Consider the following 15,150-nt stretch of genomic DNA (forward strand, 5'->3'; position numbering starts at 1 on the left):
GATAAAACAGTTTAGTATAAAGAACATTTGTTTGAAACACAATTGTAAATAAGTTTGAAATGTGATATACAGAGTAAAATGTACAGTGTAATAAGGAGTTTTTAAACACATAAAGTGTTTATGAAAAACATTTGAAGGAAACAATTTGGTAAAACGGCTAATGAGTAGCCAATCATTTGAATGCTGCTTATTAATCACATATGATTGATATAATAATTAACATAATTCTACTTGTATCCTCCCCATAAAACATTTAAAAATAATTTAAAACATTGATTAAGGGGTATGAAGTCACCTACAGTAAGTGACTGGGATTGAACGGACTGTTATTGTAAGGAAGGATCGGGCAAGTGCTTGGTGTCAAGTGAAGACTTTAGACACACACAATGATCCTAATTACATATGAAGACATATGTATATAAATAATTAGTGATTAAAACACTAATTATACAAGTATAAACATTTTAACGCGAGGAAAACACTTTTGGTCAAGTGCTAGGAGGCTAATGGGTTGCAACAAAGGAGTGCAAGGCCTCTAATGGGAGTTTAAGGTTTAATGACCATATGTTTTAGAGTTTACGGCCCAGGGGAGTAAACTACTGGCCGTAAACTCTCCTTCGGGTCACTAAATCGAGCTTTGAATTACTACAACTCTAGTGGTGAATTGTTTCAAGGCTAAACCAAGTGTTTGGGCTTCCTATTCACTCCTTTAAGGAGTTTACGGCCCAGAGACCATATTCCCTTGGAGTTTACAGCCGTAAACTCCCTTGGGAGGGTGTTTATGGTGTTTTCAAGTCTCTAACATTTCAAGGTTATGATCTATGTTGGGTTCTAGGCATAAGGAAGGAGTTAGGGTGTCATTTGACCCCTTTATAGGGGTTTACGGCCCAAGAACTTGTATAGGCCGTAAACTCCTCAATACTTGTGATTCGTTATGTTTTCTAGGCTTTAAACACTTTAGGGTACATATCTAAAATAAAGTCTAAGCCTTAGGTGCCTTTAAAGCACCATTTGAGCATATTATTTGGAGTTTACGGCCTAAGATAATCTTGGGCCGTGAACTCCCAAACATGGGTGATTCTTGCTTGTTTTCATGTCCCTAACACACTCCTATACAAGTCCAAGGTAGTTACAAATCACGGGGGACAATCTAGGCTTGGTTTTAGGAGTTTACCGCCCAAGAACACCTTGGGGAGTAAACTCCTAAATCGGATGATTTAGCTATGTAATATATGTTATGAACACATTTAAAGCTTTCTAACACTACTAGAAAGAGTTACTCACAATTTGGGATCAAAACCCGAAGATTCGTGAGAGAGAATTTTGGCTTTTCTCTAATTGGAAATGTAACTAACGAACTATTTGGTTCAGAATTCTATTTATAGTCCTGAGTTATTTTTGGCAGAAAATATTTTTATTCTTGAAACGAATTCCAATGTCCTAGAGTATTGGAATAACAGTGTTGCACAAAACCCTAGTGCATCCACTCTCCTAATATCTCCTTTTGTGTAAAATCCTGAAAACTGCCAAACTTATACTCGAAATCTGAGTTTTCGTTGTAATTGTTCTACTTTTATTGGCTTCAAAGGGTTTGTTTAGAATGGAAATTTTGGGTTGTCACATCATCCCCCTGTTGAAGGGAATTTCGTCCTGAACTTAGAATTTAGGAAAGGAAGTATGTACGAATGATCGAGTCGTGAGGAGGAAACTTCCTAATCGATTGGTTCTAGCGCACCTAAGTGAAATCGGGTTCTCGGTTGGAATCCCAACGAACCTTCACTATCGGGCGATGGCGCTGCTTCGTCCGCTTGACCTCTCGGTCGAGGGTCACTACGGTTCTAATATGAAGGCGAGGATCTCGACGAGTGGACTTACAAGAGTCCTAACGGAAAGGTATGGTTTCACGATAGAGACGCGAAGAGTAGAATGTACGTTACTAAGTTCGCGGAGTAGGTGTAGTTTGTGCGAGGCACGGGACCAATTCTGATAAGAATCTCGGAGGTCCTGTCTATCTTGTATTTAGCTTTCCACGCTTTACGAGGCGTATTAAGCCGTTCTCGACTGAGACTTCCTAAAGAATTTGGTCATGCACTTGGAATCTCCAAGGTTTCATTTTCTTGTTTAACTTCCCAGACAAAGGCCACCCCTTGCTGGGTCAAAGTCGTACGAGTTTCTATAGTTTGCGAGGAGTTCTGAGTGAACTATGATAGTAGGTCGGTAAGACCTAGAATTTGGCGAAAGGTTGTCGGCGTCTCTGGTGTCGATAAATGCACAAAGGTTTTGACAAATTGAAAGAGTACTCATAATTTCCCACATCACTAACAGTGTGTCACAGAAATTTGACTTTTCAATTTCAAAACTCGTGCCTAGAGAACTTCGCTAAAAGTTCCTCTGTAGGAAATGTTTCCATGGGTTTTCTTCTTACTACAAGGGTAGATAAGTAAGTCATTACATGGAGAAATGACGAATTGATCCAACTAAGAAAGACATACCCAATTCATTTAGCTAATGAAAGCTATGGGCGTATTGGTCCTATCCGAAGGGTATCACTACGGACTCGAAGTGTCCGCATCGAGTTCGGAAGGTAGTCTTCCGGACATCCTTCCCTAACACTCGAACTGGTGATATTCGGATCTCCGTTACATTTCTGAAAGTACTTCTTTCCTTGCGTTTGCTCAACCATTTCATCTATGCGAGGCAGAGATAACAATTTCTAATGAAAAATCTTGACGGAGTCCTCGATATCCGAGGCACATATGATGCAATCCGTCGATCTCTAGGAGAATAAGACTGGAGGTTCTCCAGGGTTTGAAGCCTAGTCCTCTTATTCTATTGTTGTACAGTTCGTTAAGTTGTTTGTACTGTTCTGGTATCTCCGTAGGTGTTTAGACTATAGGGTGATTTGTTTACAAGAGTCGTACTGGGTTCTAAGTTTGTTCACATGACGATGCGATTACTCGTAGGCTTAGGCAGTTCTCCGTCCTGAAGTTCATATTAGGATTCATACCTGGTTTCACAATCACAATTTCGTGTATACGAGTCGTATATAATTAAGATTGAAAAGGTAGTCGAATAATTGATTCTTCTTTAAGCTCACATCCCATCGGGGAAAAAGAAGTTAAATTGGAATCATCAATTCTAAACCTGTAGAACCTTGATTATATATCACTCTTGTGCATACATTCCTCAGTGATAGATCAATTGTATGAATCCTTGGATTGAACTTGACGTACTGCACGAGTGGTACTTTAGGGGTTTCTTCGAAAAAGAAAAGAACTACGAGGTACTCCATGCATGAGTACTTCGGCGTTCTGATATTACGGCTTCGTTGGAAAAGCGATCTAGAAGAAAGAGATGTACGTATGAAGCTGTTTTTCGTGAGGATCAAATTCAATCGAGTCTCATGATTTCGGAATCATACTGAAACATAAAGACATTAGATTTGAACATAAGACGTTTTACAGACAAAACACAACCGTGAAACCATCAACAGAGTTCCTATAAGACTATTGCTACTAAAAAGGTATACTACAAAAGACAAGTATACGCAGCACGAGCATCCCTAAACCTACGGAATCTCACAAAAGATAGGACTCTAGTTGCACTAGTTCAGGATAGTTTATAAGTCTGTTACAACGAAACGCCTAAATTACATTAGCGTGGTTCCGGAGCAGTCTCTCCTACAGCTGTGATCCTGAGAATTTTCCCGTCTTCGCTAGAGTTTTGCGTTATCAGGCAATCCTTCTTGAGGTGTCCAATTTCACCACATTGGTGACATATCTGGACAGCACCCACATCAGTGGAGGAAGTGAAGTGTCGAGTAGGAGTTATGGGGACACGGTTGCTTTCGTTGATCTTCCCTCTTGGGCAATTTCTGTAATAGTGCCCTGCCTCACCACAACTATAGCAAACTAGGCTTGCTCCAGTGGTGGAGGTAGTTTTACAGAAACGAGCAATGTGTCCCATCTTGTTGCAATTATTGAATTGCCAGGCTCGGCAAATTCCCTTGTGGTGGTGGTTGCACCGGTCGCACTTCGGGAGTGTTCCTTTATATGGTATGCTCGGTACTGGGATGGCAGAGGTTTCTACTTGTGGTTGTTGCCTGGTAATTCTCTGAAATCGTTTGCGTTCCACTTTGGCTTGACGTTTTCTTTTCTTGAACTCAAAGTTGTTGTTTTGTGTGGTGGCGACTGTTACTATTTGTTGATTCCCTGGATCGTTAACACGATTGGGATTGTCAACTCCTTTTTCAGCCTTGTTTGCGTTGGCAGTGCTGCGATTTTCGAGGACTGCTGTCATGGCAGCCATCACGGTAGCTGTAACGGTGGCTTGAAAAGTAGTGGCGTCCATAGGAAAAGTAGAGGTCTCGTTGCTTGGCTGGTTGTTTCCGGATGACGACATGATAATCCCGATGATACAGTCTTAGCACGGAATGGAAGTATGTTCGTGAAGGTTTGACCTACATCCCTATGATGCAGTCTTAGTACTGAGTAGAAGTAAGTTCATAGGGTGGTCTCAAGACGTTTTTCGTTCAAGCCGAGGTACCGTGGATTGGTGAATAACAAGATCCAACCACTGAAAAAGACTTAGAAATGTCTCCGGAGCTAAATTACTATAGTCCAATGACCTGACTAAAGCATGATTCAGATAGCTTCCAATGAAAGTATGATAAAAGTACTTGAATGAAGAATGACACAGAAGTTAGCCGGCTGTCAATATCTTTGATATTCACGACGTAAAGATTCAGGAAAAATGACCTTGTAAAGGTCTTACATCATATTTAGACAAGATAGTTCTTTACAGCATAAGGACCTAACTAAAAGTACTTACAGTACAAGATAATTTGATAGAAAATGCCTCATCGGGCATAGACAGAAAAACAATTCCTTTTAACAAGGAAAATAGAGTAATGCGTCTACTACCAGCGATGGTCATCCCTCTGGTGAACTCTCAGTTCAGCCAGTTGACGTTCTACATTAAGTAGGTGTCATTCATACACCCTCTGGTGTACTCGGAGCTCTATGACTTCGGCTCGTGATTCAGCTAGTGCTTGCAGCAGGGTTTCATGGTTTCTCTTTGATCCCTCTCGAGTATCTTCTAGACTAATGGTGTGGAGGGTATGCATTCTCGCATCAGCGACAACTTCTGTAATCTGATGTAGGGCTGTCCTGCCTTGAATCTCATTTCGGGCCACTCTACGGACCAAGATTGGCAAGACTCTATCTGCTGAGCCCCAATTGCTCAAGTTGTAAAAGCTTCGGTCGCCATTAAATGGCATGGGCTGATCTTGTCCTTGGCTCCATATTTCCAAGCATTCCACTCACTTAGGGTCGGGCCATGAAGGGTTAGGAATTGGAAAGGTAGCTGCTTGGGGTAGGTTCTCAACCTCTGGTTTGGAGCTAGCATCGTCTGAAAGGTTTTCATCATGGTGATCATTCAAGGGGATAGGATGATCATTCTCTGGTTCTTCTCCAAACCAACCAGCTATGACTTCGTTCGGAAGATACTGGTTGTCGTGGGGATGGAGTCTAGCTATGTTTTCTATGCGAGAATTTAGGGTAAGAGAATAATTATTAGACGAACTATCTAGATAATTATTTAGAAAACCTTCATTAGTTACATCGCTATTTGTGAAGTGCATACAAGCTATGTGTAATCTAAACAGGATAGACCTTCGAATAAGTGACCTTAACTCCGTATTCACACAGAATAGGGGTGAGGTAAAATTTCCACAGATTCTAAGTCTATAACATCCTAATTACATATAGCCTTAGTGTATCCACTTGGCAACTATCAACTTAGTAATGAAGATCCTGTTTTAGTTCTCAAGTATAAAGTACTTATAGTAACACCAAATACTCCTATAGTATTTTAATTTTAATGTTATGATCTATTGTTCTCATTGTGGTAGGGTTGGTAAGATTTTAGCATTGTTGCAACCACACAATTAAACTTAGGCACTTGCTAGTCAACCCTCGGATAATATAGGTGATCAGACTATATCTTCCCAGTTTTGACCATATGTCTCTAAGCCCACCCGTGTTGCCCAACAATCGTAATTCTTTTGTACTGTCCTAGTGACACTGATTTTAGTATGAATGCAGGCACGTATACTTACTTAAATATTTTATTATTTAAAGTATAAACTCCTGGTCAGAGTATTTTTAATCCCTTATGTATTTATAGTTAGTATATCTTTTATGGGTTGATATACTTAATTCACTATAAACAATACTCTGATACCAATCTGTCACACGCCAAAACCAAGAACGACGGAAACGTTCTGGGGCGGAGGACGTCATGTATAGTATCACAACAATGAAAATTAGTAAACAAGCAACAACATCATCCATTGCATTAATAATATAATTATTATACAAGTGTATTCTGTAAAATTTTGATAAACACTAAAGCAGAAATCAAAATGAAAGATGAGTCTTCAACGAGCTCCATCTTCCCTAATCCTTGCATCAGTACCTGTCTATGTTGACCTGAGGATACAAGTAATTTTGAAAGCGATTATCAGCTTTGAAGCTGGTGAGATCATAAGTATTTTAGTGTCTTAATTTGTATGTAAGTATTTGTATGTATATGAATTGTAAGTATTGAGAGTGTATATGAACTGTAAGTATAAAAATGTATATGAACTGTAAGTATAAAAATGTTTTGTATGATCCTAGGAAGCCCTATGTTTCCTACTAATCGTATCCTTCTACCAAGGCATCTAGTGTCTGCGTCTATGGCTCATGTAAGAGAGTGTATTTTCCCAAATCTGACTATCATTAATCAAAATATAGTTTCTACATTAGCGTGCGTCGTGTGAAAATTCACGATGTGAATGTAATTGGAAAAGAAATAGTACTATGGTGTAGTGTCGAACTACAACCATACCTATTACCTTAAATCTAGGGTAATACTTCCTAGTACTGTAGTATTTGATATAAATAACTACATCGGTACTCAACTGCCTTATTTGAGGGATAAGGTATAATGTGATGTCTAGATCCCAAACTATACGCTCCCCTGTGAAAGGGATTTTGGGACCTACCCACGACCACTGCATGTATGCAATCCGTGAGCATCCACATTACTATGATCATGTATATTTGATATAACTATCACAATTACGTTGTGATTCATCAGTATAGTTAGATCCTGAACTGGCTCCGTGCTATAGCACCTAGTGACATTTGTTCTATGTATATGTAAGCGTACTCATGTAAGTGTGATCATGAAATTGTACTTATGTAAGTGTGATCATGTAATAGTATAGTAGTGTACTGTAATGTTCTACGTGTGCTAGCTATAATGTGCGTTCTCTCTTTATCTAGCATGTATAGTAAGGTACTGTAATGTTCTAGCTGTAATGTATGCTCTCTCTATCTAGCAAGTATAGTAATGTACAATAATGATCTAGAAAGTATTGACTCATGAATGAACTGACTCATTGTATGATATTGCGTTCTAGTAATAGTTCTACTATCTTCCTAAACCACCCATATGGTAGTTTACTAGTAATCTAACTTGTACGTATGGACATTGATGTATACCCTTGCTACCCAAGGGCATGGGATGAACTGGAAGGAACTTTTATGACTATATATGTACATATGTTATATAACTAATATTTAAACGACCTTCGGACGAGTACCCGATATCCACCAGACCACATCTCAAGCGCGAGAAGGAAATAGGGTGGATAGCCTTCCTAAGTCTTTTAAACATTTCTTATATAACTATACATATAGAGGCATGCAATTTATAATTTAAAAGCATAAAATAAGATTTGTAAAGCCTTTGAACATAAATATTTTCTAAGAAAAGACCGACTTGATGTCGATCTATAAAATGGTTTTGAAGGCATGGGTTTGATAAAACAGTTTAGTATAAAGAACATTTGTTTCAAACACAATTGTAAATAAGTTTGAAATGTGATATACAGAGTATAATGTACAGTGTAATAAGGAGTTTTTAAACACATAAAGTGTTTATGAAAAACATTTGAAGGAAACAGTTTGGTAAAACGACTAGTGAGTAGCCAATCATTTGAATGCTGCTTATTAATCACATATGATTGATATAATAATTAGCATAATTCTACTTGTATCCCCCCATAAAACATTTAAAAACAGTTTAAAACATTGATTAAGAGGTATGAACTCACCTGCAGTAAGTGACTGGGATTGAACGGACTGTTAACGTAAGGAAGGATCGGTCAAGTGCTTGGTGTCAAGTGAAGACTTTAGACGCACACAATGATCCTAATTACATATGAAGATATTGTATATAAATAATTAGTGATTAAAACACTAATTATACAAGTATAAACATTTTAACGCGAGGAAAACACTTTTGGTCAAGTGCTAGGAGGCTAATGGGTTGCAACAATGGAGTGCAAGGCCTCTAATGGGATTTTAAGGTCTAATGACCATATGTTTTGGAGTTTACGGCCCAAGGGAGTAAACTACTGGCCGTAAACTCTCCTTAGGGTCACTAAATGGAGCTTAGAATTACTACAACTCTAGTGGTGAATTGTTTCAAGGCTAAATCAAGTGTTTGGGCTTCCTATTCACTCCTTTAAGGAGTATACGGCCCAGAGACCATATTCCCTTGGATTTTACGGCCGTAAACTCCCTTGGGAGGGTGTTTATGGTGTTTTCAAGTCTCTAACATTTCAAGGTTATGATCTATGTTGGGTTCTAGGCATAAGGAAACAGTTAGGGTGTCATTTGACCCCTTTATAGGGGTTTACGGCCCAAGAACTTGTCTTGGCCTCAATACTTGTGATTCCTTATGTTTTCTAGGCTTTAAAAACTTTAGGGTACATGTCTTAAATAAAGTCTAAGCCTTAGGTGCCTTTAAAGCACCATTTGAGCATGTTATTTGGAGTTTACGGCCTAAGATAATCTTGGGCCGTGAACTCCCAAACATGGGTGATTCTTGCTTGTTTTCATGTCCCTAACACACTCCTATACAAGTCCAAGGTAGTTACAAATCACGGGGGACAATTTAGGCTTGGTTTCGGGAGTTTACCGCCCAAGAACACCTTGGGGAGTAAACTCCTAAATCGACTGATTTAGCTTTGTAATCTATGTTATGAACACATTTAAAGCTTTCTAACACTACTAGAAAGAGTTACTCACAATTTGGGATCAAAACCCGAAGATTCGTGAGAGAGAATTTTGGCTTTTCTCTAATTGGAAATGTAACTAACGAACTATTTGGTTCAGAATTCTATTTATAGTCCTGAGATATTTTTGAGCAGAAAATATTTTTATTCCTGAAACGAATTCCAATGTCCTAGAGTATTGGAATAACGGTGTTGCACAAAACCCTAGTGCATCCACTCTCCTAATATCTCCTGAAGTGTAAAATCCTGAAAACTGCCAAGCTTATACTCGAAATCTGAGTTTTCACTGTAACTGTTCTACTTCTATTGGCTTCAAATGGTATGTTCAGAATGGAAATTTCAGGTTGTCATAGAGAGCGCCCCGATCCGAGACATTTGTATGAGGTTGACGGTGATGACTCCGGTATTGGACACCATCTGAGGGGCCCAGGTTGACGCTGTGAGACCAGAGAACCGATAGCGGGAGCGGGTCGTTGGGCAGGTTTCGGAGTTCGTTACCGATAAAGTCCTCTCCCAACATATCCACAATCACCCAAATTGCATCAACTCCTCTTGCAGTCCTTGGCAATTTGGTGATAAAGTCCAAGGAAATCTGTTCCCACTTCCACTCGGGAATCTCCAGCGGCTGCAGCTTACCATGCGGACGCTGGTGCTCGGCCTTAACCTGGCGACAGGTTAGCCACCTCTCGACAAACCATGCAACATTCCTTTTCTTACAGGGCCACCAATACTCCTTCTTTAAGACCAAATACATCTTAGTGGCCCCGGGATGGATCGAGAACTTTGATCGATGTGCCTCCTCCATCAAAATGGTATGCGTCCCGCCCACAAATGGTACCCAAATCCGAACCGGAAATGTCATAAGTCCCGCCCACAAATGGTACCCATCAAAATGGTACGCGCTCATTTTCTTGCTATCAGCGAGAGCTCTTCTGCTAAGAGGTTGGCAGAGTTGTATGTGAGGGAGGTGGTATCGCGGCATGGAGTTCCGATGTCGATTGTTTCAGATCGAGACATGCGATTTACTTCCAGATTTTGGAAGAAGTTTCACGAGGAGTTGGGTACGAGGCTGCATTTCAGTACCGCATACCACCCACAGAGGGACGGGCAGAGTGAGCGGATGATTCAGACGCTCGAGGATATGCTTCGAGCGTGTGTTTTGGATTTTGGAGGGAGTTGGGACACCTATTTACCCTTGGCAGAATTTTCGTACAACAACAGCCATCATTCGAGCATTGGTATGCCACCTTTTGAGCTGTTGTATGGGAAGAGGTGTCGGACCCCCATCTGCTGGGGAGTCGTGGGGCATCGGGTAATGGGTAGTACGGAGATTGTGCTTCAGACGACAGAGCAGATATAGCAGGTCAGGCAGAGATTGTTGACCGCTCAGAGTCGCCAGAAGAGTTATGCGGACAGGCGTCGGTCCGAGCTCGAGTTTCAGGTTGGTGACCTTGTACTCTTAAAGGTCTCTCCTTGGAAAGGAGTGATTCGATTCAGGAAGAGGGGCAAATTGGGGCCTCGATATATTGGACCTTTCAGGGTAGCCGCGAGGATAGGCAGGGTAGCCGACCGTTTAGATCTACCTGCGGAGCTGGGACAGATTCACGACACCTTCCATGTGTCGCAGTTGAGGAAGTGTATTGCCGACGAGTCAGCAGTGGTACCATTAGAGGATATTCAGGTGGATGTGGTCCTGAACTATATTGAGAGACCCGTGGCAATTAGGGATCGAAAGGTTAACGTTCTGAGGAACAAGGAAGTGCCCTTGGTGCAAGCGCAGTGGTAGCATCTGTGGCAACCCGATATTTCAACTCTTTGTAATGACCAAAAAGGGTCAAGTATTGTAACCACTTTTGAGTAATAAAATTTACTTTCATAATAAAATGTACAAATAGTTCTATTTAATTTCCTTCTATGTTTAAATTTCTTTGAACCATGATCGTACGTAAAAAGAACGTCCAAATCCAACTTCATATACCGAAGTTATGATTTTTCCAAGTTCGACTTAGCAACAGACAGCTAAAAACTCGAATCGGAGATCGAGCGACTTTTGGCCGGAATGACCTAAACGAGAATCGAAGGTCTCGACAATGGTATTCCAGCGGTAAAAAGTCTGGAAAAAACCGACATCAGATAAAGAAGTTACGAACTTTCAAAGAAATTCCTTAAACATGATGAGTTTAAAATAAATAATAAAAAAATAATTTCGGAATTTGCCGTCGGAGTCTAAACGAAAGTTGTAGAGCGTAGTCTCACCTACGCGTGGATATAAAGACCATCGAAAATAGAGTTCGTATGAGGAAGATATGAATTTTTGAAGTTTATTAAATAAATTATATATTTATTTAATTCAAAATTCAGACCTTATCCGAAGAGGAGTCAGCGTCCTCATCCGGGTACGCGCTGCGTACCCCTGTACGCCCTGCGTACCCGAGAGACTTGGCCTCTGATCGTCCACGTCGCCCTATCCGAGGCATCCGACCCGTCCGAAGTATCCGACCCGTCCGACCCGCTGTCCCGTCCGACCCGCCGTCCCATCCGACCCGTCTCCCCAGCAACGCGTCCCATCCGACCCGCTTACCCAGCAAACCGTCCCATCCGAAGCCGAGGCAGTCGAGGCTTCGGTCATGCATGACGTACGCGTACGCACTGCGTACGAGCGTACGCCCCGCGTACCGAGGCAGTCCAGCCTTCCTATAAATAGGATGCGAGGGCTTCCGAGAAAAGGGCTCATTTCTCTCCTCTCTCTAACAACCTTGCCTCGTTTTCCGTGCCCGTTCAAACCCGAAGCTCTGGTCTTTTTGCTCAAGTCGCGAGGGTCGATTTTACTCCCGAAATTCCCGAGAATCCCGAGGAAAATCCGTTTCCCGAGACGAAACTCTGCCCGGTTTTCCATCTCGCTATCTTCAAACTTTCAAGTGAGTTCATACCCCTTAATCTACCTTTTAAATATTCTTTAAATTCTTTTATATGCTTTCAAGGGGGGGGATTACAAGTAAAACACACGAGTATTATCGTGTGTTACATAAAGAAACTCTTTTATATGCTTTTATATATCCAAATCACATGCGATTTACAAACTTTATAAGGAACTTTCATATATATAAAATATGTTAAAATAGCATTCTATCTTTTGAAATATACATTGTTGTAATGCATGTATAAACTAAACTTTTCTTAGATTATTCTTGTCTATCTTAGACTCTACACCAAAAATCTATGCTTTCATAAACAAGTGATTTCTTTTCTAGGTATTTCTAAACAAACAAGACACACTTTTAGAAAACTATAATAGGTATAGTTTTACGAACAAATTTCTAACTCTTATGTACTAGAAACATGAATTTCAAGAAGTTTACTTTCGTATACAAGAACAAACGTAACATTTTAACAAGTAGATCTGTTTTTATACCACGGTTTTGTGAGACACTAACTTCATGTACGTTCGAGTACACATTTCAAGTCCTGTATTATATACCAGAATCCCTTGGAGGGGGAGCATGGTGTTTGTGTATAGATCTATACGGGCTTGACAACCCGCGCCCTGACTGTTAGCTGCAGTCCACCGTTTGGGGTGACAAACGTCATAACATTCCAACGCCTGAAGAACGTTGTGTATAGGCATTCCGAGTCAATAGTATGGTTATAAAACTCACAAAGGGTATTAAAAATGCATTGATTTACAAGGTTTTCAAACTCATTGGTTATTTTACACTTACATACATTTTAGAAACAAACATTGGTCTTGAGTGAAGGCTACTATTATACTAGTAGAAAATATAGGATTTTCTAAACACAAACAAACAAAGACAAAACATTTCATTTCATTCAAACATTGTCATTTAAATACTTATGAAACTCACCAGCTTAAATGTTGATCTACTCTTTCAAAATTTACTTGTATGTCCCAGGAAATCGGTAAATTTCAGGTATTCATTTTGCTTTTGATGAAGGGATGCTGCGGCGCCAGTTTAATCTCGTATTTTGACATCATATTGTAATTGGTTTTGAACATGTAACTTTTGACAAATGTAAACTTTCAATTATATATATGATGGTTGTATTGCTTTCTTTACCATGTATTCATTTGTTACGTTACCACATGAAGTCATCCGCGCCCGAACGTTTCCGCCGTTCAGGTTTAGGGGTGTGACATCATCGAAAGGGGTCCGAGCTGACATGGGAGCCCGAGTTGGAGATGCGGGAGCAGTATCCGGGACTGTTTTCGGTATAAGACTTCAGGGACGAAGTCTGGTTTTAGTGAGGGAGAATTGTAACAGCTTGCAATTCAGGTATAACCTTTTAGCCCTTCATATTTTCATATATGTCACGTTGGCCCTTTTGTGTTGGAGCGTGTACGCTGGGCGTACAAAGAGTACGTTGCGCGTACTCGCGCGCTTAAATTAAACGCGTTGTCACCCGGGTACGCTGGGCGTACCTAAGGTTACGCTGGGCGTAACCAGTCCAGACCCAAAACCCTAATTTGAGTTGTTGGCTATAAAAGGAATGAGATGGCTTGGTTCCTCAGCCACCATCCTTCAGAAAGAAACCCTAAGAGAGTTGTTCCTTCGTTCATAGCTTGTTTGTGAGTGTTCTAAGCTTTGAGGTGTCATTTCAAGGTAGCAAAAGGAAAGAGAAGTCCATTGTGGTGGCTAGAAGCTGGTGAACAAGTGTAGATCCGAGGATAACAAAGGTTGGAGCTTCTTCCTGAGGTAAAAAGTTCAGATCTTGCCTTGTAGTTCTTATGGTATGCTTCATGGACCAATTTCTAGGGTTTTGGTCCAAAAGATGGAGAATTTATGAGCAAGTAGTCTCCATTGGCTTAGATCTACCGTATTCCAGATCCATTTGAGTTGTAGGTTCATAAAAATGTGATCTTGGACGTATTTATTTAGCCATGCATGAGATCTAGATCTTTAGAGTTGAAAAGGTAGGTATTAGAGAGTGTAGGAGCCTTTACAACCATGCCAAGGCTTAAAGGTTCCGACTTTATGGATTAGGAGGCTTAATGAGAGCTAGATCTAGAAGTTAAAGGAGTGTCTTAACCATTTAAAACAAGAAATGTGGCATGGCTGAATCTGGGATTTACGCTGGGCGTAACTCCCAGTACGCGCAGCATAAGGGGTTTCGATCCCCGACTGTGACTCATTGATGTACGCCCCGCGTACAGAAGCTAGTACGCCCCGCGTACTGTGGTCAGTTGACTTTCGTTGACTTTTAGGGTTTGGTCAACATGAGTCAAGGAAGGGTAAAAAGGTCTTTTACCCCTCTGTGGGATAATGATAAGGGTGTAGCCTGGTCTAGAAAGTTTATATTAATTAGAATGATATTTTGTTATGATTAGGCAGGGTTGGGTCTTCATTTTGAGATTCGGAGATAGCGAGCACGTGAGATTTTAGACTTTCTGCGAGGTGAGTCTTCTCACTATACTGTACTCGGAAGGTTATTTATGTGTGACCGAGAGGTCGGATATGTTATGAGTTGTATGCATTGAATATGAAAAGTTAACCGTTTGTATGTGCTATGTATGCTATGATTGATGTGGGCCGGAAGGCATTATGTTATGGGCCGGAAGGCATTTATGTTATGGGTCGGAAGGAATTGTGATGTGGACCAGAAGGTCGACGTGGGTAAGACCGGAAGGTTTATCGGGTTGGGACGGAAGTCCCATGAGACACATGGACTGGAAGGTCATGGCCTGGAAAGGCGTATGTGTGTAAGTAGTATTTTGGGGAACCCACTAAGTATTTATGCTTAAAGTCGTTGTGTTATGTGTTTCAGGTACTAGCGAGGACCGTGGGAAGGCGCCAGTGTGATCTGTACACACTGATAGAGGATTTATGATCTTGGGATTTATATGATTTGTATTATGATATGTTACGTTAGATCCTTATGACTCGTTTAAGATGAAAACATGTTCTTAAGAAATGAAAATTTGTTTTGAAAATTTACGTTGTTACATTGTGTATTTGATAATCTCACCGAAGATCAAATAATCAAAGTAAGTTTTTCTTCAAGCC

This window comes from Lactuca serriola, chromosome 7 (genome assembly GCF_051521515.1).
Source record: "Lactuca serriola cultivar US96UC23 chromosome 7, Lser_US96UC23_V15, whole genome shotgun sequence".
Lineage (NCBI taxonomy): Eukaryota > Viridiplantae > Streptophyta > Magnoliopsida > Asterales > Asteraceae > Lactuca > Lactuca serriola.